We start from the raw sequence: 10,216 nt of genomic DNA, 5'->3' as shown, positions 1-10,216 counted from the left end.
GAGTATGAGGAATGTGGTAGAACAGAGGGATCTGGGAATATAGATCTCTAATTCCTTGAAAGTAGCATCACAGGTAGGCAGGGTTGTAAAGAGAATTTCTGGCTTATAGGTCCTCATAAATCAAAGTACTGAGTACTGGAGTTGTGATGTTATCTTGAAGTTGTAGGAGACATTGGAGAGGCATAATTTGTCATATTGTGTACACCTACATACAGGAAAGATATCAATAAGAATGAAAGAGTGCAGAGAAAACTTACAGGCATGTTTTGGGACTTGAGGATCTGAGTTATAGGGAAAAGTTGAATAGGTTACGATTTTGTTTCATAAAGCATGGGAGGAAGGGAGATTTGATGAGGTCATAAATGGATGCAGCTAAAACTGAAATGCATTTGGTTGGTCCCAAAGACTAAAGGGATAAACTCCTTGATAAACTTGGGAACTTGGCTTCCCTTGTAAAATCAGAAGTAGCCCGCATGTTATCCTTGCTTCCGATTTGAATTTTAAATCCCACATAAAGAAAGTGACCAGAGCAGCATTTCTGCACTTAAGAAATATTGCAAAGCTACATTCATTTTTGTCACATAATAATGGTAAAAATCTAATTTGTGCCTTTACATTGAAAAGACTGGATTACTGCACTACCCTTTTTACTGGCCTTCCAAAGTAATCTATTGACAAACTTCAAATTATTCAGAACACCGCTGCTGTAGTTTTAACCAAAATCAGGATGAGGGAACATATCACTCGTGTCCTAGCTACTCTGCATTGGTTTCCTGCATCTTTAAAAATTGATTTTAAAGTTCTCTTGTTTTTAAAGCTCTTGATGGTCTGGGACCAGAGTACATCACAGAATCGTTTTCATTTTATAGCCTTGCTCGGGCTCTCAGTTGTTCTTCTGTTGGTTTCTTAAATTTAAACCATCTCCCTCAAAAAATAATTGGCAGGGCATCTCTTTTGAACTACGCTTCTAAACTATGGAATTTAATACGTAAAACTATAAGGTTGCAGACTCAGCTGCCACTTTTAAACACCATCTCAAAGCCTATTTATTTAACCTTGCTTTTAACTAACATCTTTTATTTTTATGTTTATTTTTATTTTATATTCATATGTGTGCTATTATCCCATTGTAAACTACATCATCTGCATGATAAGTGCTGTAGAAATAAAGTTATTTTTATTATTATAGAAATTTATTTTTTCTTAGCTCACGCTGATAAAACCTGAGGTTCTGGCATAGCCAAGCACACTCATTTCTCAATTGCTAGGAACTTTCAGACTAGTCTGGTGGTGTTTAGTTATTGTGGCTTTCTGGAGATTTACATAGATATTGCTGTGTAGGCTTAATTGTTTAATGCTATTCTGTAGTGACTTAGGGATGATAACATTTGTAGATATTACTATTGGGACAATATATACCCTGTTCATGTTCCATAGTCTTTCAATTTCCTCTTTTAATTCAGCATGTTTCTGGTGATATTCGCTTATTGATTTCTGTATGTTATGTGTGTTTGGAATGGCTATATCTAATAAATAAGTTGTTCTTGTTTGCTTATCCTGTAATATTATGGCCAGTTATTATGGATAGTCCTATCTGTAATAGTTGATCAGTCATAACATAATTTGTCAGATTCGGATTCTAAACACTGACCCAGGATTCTATTTGATAGTAAGGTATGGCGTCTTTTATGAGTTTGTATTTTAAAGCAAGGTTTTGGTGAATGATGTTTGCTACTTGATTATGTCTGTGTAAGAAATCAGATTCAGTTAAACCACTATTTTAAAGCAAGATTTTGGGGAATGATGTTTGCTAGTTTAATATCTCTGTGTAAGTAATTAGATTGAGTTAAACTGCTGCAGGATTCTGTAACATATTGGATTGTATCTGGTTTTTCTTGGCATTTTCTGCACTTATCACCTTGAATTTGTTGGACTTTTATGATGTATTTTGTGTGTGTGTTAATCACCTGGTCCTGTATGGCCACAAGGAAACCTTCTGTTTCTGGGAAGAGGTCTCCAACTCTGAGCCAGGCATTCAGCACTTCCTTATCGACATCTAGTCTGATCAGATCATGGAGATGTCTTTCATGGAGGGTCATGTTCTTCCATTGTGTGACCTTTTCTTCTAGAATGATAATTACTTCATCTTTCTGGGTTGTGCTTTCATTTAAGTTTAGTGGTGTGTACTTCTTATCAGAACTGCATTCACTCATGTGGAGTGCTGAATCCTGTTTTCATTGATGAAAATATATCCTGAGAAGTTATATCTGACTGTTGTGTCAATTTTTAATGTCTGTTATTCCTCTTCCTCTTTCTATCCTAGGTAGTGTGTTCGAGTGTACATAATGCTTACTAAAATTTGTCATTTTGGTTCTTATTTCTCTTTGTAAATTTCCCAGATCGGTTATTATTATTATTATTATTTTATGGAGGTATTCAAAATTATGGGGCTATATATAGGGTGAATGTAAGCAGGCTTTTTCCACTGCAGTTGGGAGAGACTAGAACTAGAGGTCATGGGTTAAGGGTGAAAGGTGAAATGTTTAAGGGGAAGATGAGGTGGAACTTCTTCACTCAGCGTTGTTGAGAGAGGGGAATAAGCTGCCAGCAGAAGTGGTGGATAGAGGTTCGATTTCAACATTTAAGAAAAATTTGGAAAGGTACATGGATGGGAGGGGTATGGAGAGCTATGGTCTGAGTGCAGATTGATGGAACTAGGCAGATTAACAGTCCAGCAAGGACTAGGTGGGTCAAATGGCCTCTTTCTGTGCTGCAGTGTTCTATGATTCTATGACTCAAAATAACAGGCAGGATAGACAAAGGGAATCAGCATAGAGAAGGTTAACATTCCCCTTGATAAGGATGAAAGGGCCCTGGTGGCCTTACACATACAAATGTTGAAGGCATTGTCATGTTAGCAGCATCTAACCACACCAGTGGTAATCATAATGCTTTACAGAGCCAGTGGTCACCAATTAAGATTCAATTTCCAATGCTGTCTGTAAGGAGTTTGAATCTTCTCCTTTTGACTATGTGGGTTTCCACCGGGGTCACAGGAGCAGAAATAGGCCATTTGGCAGGATAGACAAAGGAGAGTCAGTGGATGTTGTTCACTTGGTTTTTCAGAATCCCTTTGACAAGGTGGTGCACATGAGACTCCTTAACAAGATGAGAGTCCATAGCATTACAAGAAAGATAATAGCAAGGATAGATTGGCTGACTAGCAGGAGGCAAAGAGTGGAATAAAGAGGGTCTTTTCTGGTTTGATGCCAGTGACTAGTGGTGTTCTGCGAGGGTCAGTGTTGGGACTGCTTCTTTTAACGTCATATGTCAATGATTTGGATGACAAAATTAATAACTTTGTGGCCAAGTTTACAGACGATACGAAAATAGGTGGTGGGGCAGGTGGCGTTGAGGAAGCAGGGCGTTTTAGGCAGATTGGAAGAATGGGAACATGGAATATAGTGTTCGGAAGTGTATGATCATGCATTTTTGGTATAGAAATAAAAGCATAGGCTATTTTCTAAATGGAGAGAAAATTCAAAAATCTGTGGTACAAAGGGACTTGGGAGTCCTCGTGCAGGATTCCCTAAAGGTTAAATTGTAAGTTGAGTTGGTGGTGAGGAAGGCAAATGCAATATCAACATTCATTTTGAGAGGACTAGAATATAAAAGCAAGGATGTAATGCTGAGCCTTTATAAGGCGTTTTTCAGACTGCACTTGGAGTATTGAGAGCAGCTTTGGGCCCCTTATCTAAGAAAACATGTGTTGGCATTGGAGAAGGTCCAGAGGAGAATCATGAGAACGATTCCGGGAATGAAAGCTAATGTATGAGGAGTGTTTGATAGCTCTGGGCCTGTACTCATTGGAGATTAGGAGAATGAAGAGGGATCGCATTGAAACCTATTGAATATTGACAAGCCAAGGTAGAGCGGATGTGGAGAAGATGTTTCTTATAGTGAGGGAGTCTAGGACCAGAGGGCACAGCCTCAGAATAGGGTCTCAGAATCCATTTAGAAAAGAGAGGATGAGGAATATCTTTAGTCTTTAGAGGATGGTGAACACATGGAATTTATTGCTACAAACAGCTGTGGAGGTAAGTCATGGGCATACTAAAAGCGGTGGCTGATAAGTTCTTGATTAATCAAGCTCCAAAGATTATGGGGAGAAGGCACAAAAATGGGAATCAGAGGGATAATATATCAGCCATGATGGATGGTGGAGAAGACTCGATGGGCTGAATGGTCTAATCCTACTCCTATGTCTTATGGTCTTATGGTGACAATAAATAAGTAATTCCAATTCCAATATTTCGGGTCAAGATCCTAAATTGGACTGAATAGGAAGTGTTGCTGGTATGTAGCAGTACTGGAGGAAGGTGTTTGCAATAGAGATCAGAAAGAAAGGGGTGACAGGAGTTGGGGAGGGTATGGTGATATCACGTGTCACGTGTAAGAACAAGATTGGATAGAGTTCGGAGCATGTGCAGAAATGACAGAATGATCGAGAAACTTGTATGGTGAAAACGTGGTTGCAGTTTGCTGTTGTAAATAAAAGTTCTAGTTCTGAGTGCTCAAGATGGCGGCACAGCGAAAGGTCTGCTTGCTGAGCTCAGCATCACAACACTGATCATTTCGCATATAAACCTATCCATTCCAACTTTTTTTTAAAATGCTCAAGTGTCGGATTTAATGACATGAACATTGATGAGTATTATTTTTGAGCTGCTTCAACACCATGCCATCGAAAAGCACTAAAAGGGCGGCCAGGAGGGACTACACAGAGCGCTTGCCTGGGGGCTGAAAAGCTAGCTGCTGCTAGCTATGCTACCACGTTGGACCCTGCTTTTCATCAAGTAATTCAGGAAGTTATGGAGAACATACCTAAAATGATGGACGAGAAGCTGGGTCCACTCTCTTTAACACTCCAGAACCACACATTGGAGCTTAAAAATCTTGATACAAGAATGACCAAGGCCGAGGGCCGAGTCTCCGCTGTAGAAACTGTAGCTGATCAAGCCCAGAGCCGCATCCAGGTGCTAGAAAAGCAAGTTCAAAGCCTGTCTGACCAATTCGATGATCTTGAGAATAGAGGTAGGAGGAAGAACATACAGATTATCAGTCTACCTGAAGGTACAGAAGGCAGCCAGCCAGCGAAGTTTTTTGATTTGGAAACCAAGGCTTGTCGCATTAAAGTGGAAAGAGCTCATCGTACACTGGCTCCAAAACCGGGCCCAGACCAATGCCCTCGACCTGTCCTCGTGCAGTTCCATAATTTCGGTGATAAGCAAAGAGTGATGGAGGTTTCGAGACACCATGGGACTGATGCCCAGGCTTTAATATATGAGGGATCCAGGCTTATGTTTTTTCAAGATTTTTCAGCAGCTGTTATTCGGAAGCACAAAGAATTTGACCAGGTAAAGAAGCGCTGAGGAAATCCGGAATCCAGCAGTTTATGCTGTACCCAGCGGCACTGAAGATCACCTACAACGGAACCACAAAGATATTTGATTCTCCTGGCAAAGCTAAAACTTTTGTAGACACGTTGAGCTAAAGAATGTATATATTGTGTAGCCCTGGTTATGGGCGATAACATGCTCAATGGTCACATTATTTTACCTTTTCATTACTCAACAGCAAAATATCTTATAGGATGGGTAACGTGTTTGTTTTGGTTAATATAGTTTCATTATTTATTTAAATTAGCAGTGCTGCTCCAGCCTAAAGGAGCTTAAGCATGACATTAACAAATCGGTGGATTGATAAATTATGCCCTGTTTTCACTTTTGACTATGTTAAATGCCACATTGGCAGTGGGGCAGAATATGGGGTGCTAGAAGGTTCAGATATCCCTTTTAAGTGTGGGGTAAGTCTTCTTGTTCAGCGCTGTTGGCGCTTTGTTTTTTTTGTGTGTGTTTTTTTTAATTCACTTATTGCTACTCAGCTGATCTTAAGTCGGGTTTCTTCTCCTCCGGAGTCAAATGATTGTTATAAAGGGATATGATCAGTAATATATTAAAATTGTGCACTTGGAACATTAAGGGGAGTCATTCACCAATCAAGAGAAAGAAAATCCTACTAAACCTGAAAAAGGAAAGGGTGGACATAGCCTTATCGCAAGAGACACATTTAAATGATAAAGAACATCTAAAACTGCAACAGAGTGGATTTGATCGAGTCTATTTTTCATCTTTTAATACCAGAAGTAGTGGGGTGGCCATTTTAATTAGGAAGAACCTACCTTTTAAGTTATTAGACTGCATTAAGGATAAGTATGGGAGATTTGTGATTGTTAAGGCTTCAATACATGGAGAGAAATATGGTAATCTCAATGTTTACTGCCCTCCAGCTCATCCTCTCAAATTCCTAATAGATGCTATTTCCAAACTTACAAGCTTTTCAATACAAAACATTATTGTAGATGGGGATTATAATTGTCTCATTGTCCCATTGATGGACAGAGTGCCTAGAGGTCCCCCATTGCTCTCCTCACAGTCCAAACAAATCATGGGCTTATGTGGAGAACTAGGACTTATGGATGTCTGGAAGTTGTTACATCCCTCAGACAAAGACTTCACATTTTTTTCTAATCCACACAAGTGTTATACTAAAATAAACTTTTTTCTAACCCCCAAAATGCTCTTAGATTTAGTTGTATCCTGCACAATTGGAAATATCGCTGTTTCTGATCATGCAGCAGTATATTTAAATATTAAGCCCAAAGATAATTCAGCACGATCAAGACATTGGAGGCCGAATCCTTTTATTCTAAAAGATAATAAATTTATAGACTACTTTACTTCCGAATTTAAAACTTTCCTATCTATTAATTCCATCAATGATCTGGGAAACCACTAAGGCTTATGCAAGGAGATTAATTATCTCCTACTCTACTCTTAAGAAGCGACAAGCTGTGGAACAGCAGCGCCTAGTGGAAGCAAGGCTTGCGGCAGCTGAAAATCCTCCTGGGAGGGGGGAGAAGATAGCGGTGCGACGGCAGCGCGTGGCCACTTCGGTGGTGATGTCTGTTATCTGTCAAGTAGGGGACCGTGCACAATTCTGATTTGATGGAGACAGACATGAGAGTGCGGAGGAACATCTGGAAACCTTCTGAAATGCCCGCTTCGTTGCCGCTGCTACTGTGTGGTAAATGGAATCTCCAGAGCTGAAGGCCCCAAAATCCTTGGCTTTGCGTGTTTCAGCAGCTGGGGAAAGGTCGAAGGCGCTCGGCAGAGGATGGCACTCAGGAGGCTGTATCGGAGAGGCTGGTCGGAAGCTCGGAGTTTTCGGACGGATGGACTCAGTGTCGGCTGTGATCGGCTGCTTCCAAGGTATCGGCAAGTTGACGGTGCCTGGAGGTTTATGGCAGGGAGTTTCTCCCTTTTGCCGCCTGCTATCGGGACTCAGGAGTCGATCGACTTGGGACTTTGAGACTTTTTTTTTACTGTGCCCATGGTCTGCTCTTTATCACATTATGGTATTGCTTTGCACTGCTGTAACTATATGTTATAATTATGTAGTTCTGTCAGTGTTAGTCTTTGGTCTGTCCTGTTTTCTGTAATATCACTCCGGAGAAACATTGTATCATTTCTTAATGCATGTATGCATTTCTAAATGACAATAAAAGAGGACTGAGTGTTCTCACAATCTAAAAAAAAGGATTATATTAATAAGCCTTCTGCAGCCAAGTTACAGAATATCACAGCCCTACGCTGTACACTAAACTCTTTACTTACACAAGCAGCCAAAAGAAAATTGACATTTGCTAAACAACGATTGTTTGAACATGGTGAAAAACCAGGTAGGTACTTGGCTTATTTAGCTAGAAAGAAAAATGCCTCTCAGACTATTGCTTCAACTAGGGATGGGACAGGAGCCCTCACTAGTAATTCTAAAATGATTAATGTTGTGTTTAAGAATTTTTATTCTAAATTGTATTAATCTGAGCAATGTAATGATGGACAATCTAGGATGGAGTCCTTTTTCAGGAATTTAGATCTTCTAGGCATTTCTTCTGAACAAGAATCCCTCCTCAATGCTCCATTGTCTATACATGAGATACAGGAAGCTGTGAAACAGCTCCAAAGTGAGAAGGCTCCTGGTCCTGATGGACTCACTAGTGAATTCTATAACACGTTCACAGGGTTATTATCAGAGCCTATGCTAAACATGTTCAATCATGCATTTAATTATGGTCTCCTCCCACCATCCTTGAGAGAAGCTAATATCTCCCTAATTCTTAAGAAAGAGCCCTGAAGATTGTGCCTCCTACAGGCCTATTTCATTGATAAATGTTGACTTTAACATCTTATCTAAAACCTTAGCGTTGCAATTAGAAACTGTGTTACCTTTTATCATAAAAGAGGATCAAACGGGTTTTGTAAAAGGCCGTAGATCATCTAACAATATCAAAAGATAATGTGATTCAGGCATGTCAGCAACAGGCAGTGGATGGCTTGGTGGTTTCCGTAGATGCAGAAACGGCCTTTGATCGTGTCAAATGGCCCTATCTTTTTTTCACTTTAGAACGATTTGGTTTGGGCAATAATTTTATTAAGTGGGTGAAGGTTCTTTATAATGACCCTTTGGCTGCGATTCTCACTAATGATATTAGGTCGAATAATTTTAGTATTCTGAGGGGCAGCCGGCAGGGCTGCCCTTTTTCACCACTACTTTTCACACTCGTGATCGAGCCATTGGCTGAGGCTGTTCAGCAAGACCCCAAAATATCTGCTCCAGACATAGGACTAAAGTCACATAAAATTACATTGCATGCGTATGATGTTCTAATTTTCTTATCAAACGCTGCTATATCACTGCACCACCTTATACAATGCATCAATTCATTTAGTGCCTTTTCAGGTTATAAAATAAACTTTACTAAATCAGAGGCTATGCCCTTTAAATGGTCGCAGACAGGTTTTGTTTACTTAGGCATATTTATCACACCAACGTTTGATCAATTATTCAAAGCCAACTTTACACAGTTATTTGACAAAATCAAACAGGATCTTGAGCGATGGAGCACTCTTCCCATATCTTTGCTTGGCTGAATATCCTTGCTCAAAATGAACATTCTTCCTCATCGGCTCTACCCAATACAAATGATTCCAGTCATTTTTACCCAACTAATACTTAAAAAAAATAAATGGCTGGTTTGTTCCTTTCATCTGGAACAAAAAAAGACCCTGTATTAAAATGTCTAAGTTGCAGCTTCTCAGTAGTCTAGGGGGTCTGGATTTTCCAGACATCAAAAAATATCAGTTAAGTTCCTTTTTATCTTATGTGGTTGACTGGGTTTGCAGGGACCCCTCCTCAATTTGGCTAGACATTGAAGCTTCACAAGCAAAATGCCCTCTTATTAATTTGCTTTTCCTCAATAAGGTGAAACTAGTTAAGGAATTTGTCGCAATCCAATAACAATTAAAACATTCAGGGCTTGGAGGCCGGTGCGACAAATTGAGGGCAACGCAACGAAAATATCACCCTTCACTCCAATAACCAGCAGTCCAGATTTTCAGCCTGGCATAATGGATTCTGGATTTAAACTTTGGATTTCTAAGGGTATTTTCCACCTAGGAAATTTGTTTGATGAAGGAACGATGATGTCTTTTATTCAAATAGTACAGAAATTTAACATACTCAACAAAGATCTTTTTCATTTCTTTCAGATAAGAGATTATATACAGAAAAAAACATCATTGTTATCTGCTTTCTATAGTTCTGACATAGAAAAGAGGGTGTTTTGTTCTAAGGGTGAAGTCTCCATTACTACATTTTACAGTATCCTGAGCGAATGTTCTTGTGGAGGGGCTGAGCAGCCAGGAAGGGTCTGGGAGGAAGAGCTGGGAGTAGAAATTACAGCTGAAGCATGGGAAGACATCTGTGATAATGCAAAGAAAATTTCAGTTTGTAATAGAACTAAAGCATTGCAACTCAAAATTCTGCACAGAGCCCATCTGACTCCAGATCGTTTCTCGAAATTTAAGAAGGGGGTTTCTCCAATGTGTTCTAAATGTAAAGTAAATGCTGGAACTTTCACCCACTGTTTTTGGACTTGACCCAAACTTCAGGCATACTGGAGTGATATTTTGGGTGAAATGGAAAAGATTCTGAAGATGGAGCTTGAACTGGACCCAGTGTCTTTTCTCTTAGGCTTACCCAGCAGTCATATTATTAATGCACGTCAGAAAAATCTTTTTAACATCCTGACTTT

At 39.6% G+C, this 10,216-nt stretch overlaps 1 pseudogene; it reads left to right on the top strand.

Moving 5' to 3' along the window:
• The first annotated feature begins 2,833 nt into the window (after positions 1 to 2,833).
• On the top strand, positions 2,834 to 2,940 carry LOC140188431 (U6atac minor spliceosomal RNA; annotated as a pseudogene).
• The last annotated feature ends 7,276 nt before the right edge of the window (positions 2,941 to 10,216 follow it).

The sequence above is a fragment of the Mobula birostris genome, chromosome 26, assembly GCF_030028105.1.
Source record: "Mobula birostris isolate sMobBir1 chromosome 26, sMobBir1.hap1, whole genome shotgun sequence".
NCBI lineage: Eukaryota > Metazoa > Chordata > Chondrichthyes > Myliobatiformes > Myliobatidae > Mobula > Mobula birostris.
This window is presented reverse-complemented; position numbering and strand designations above follow the sequence as displayed.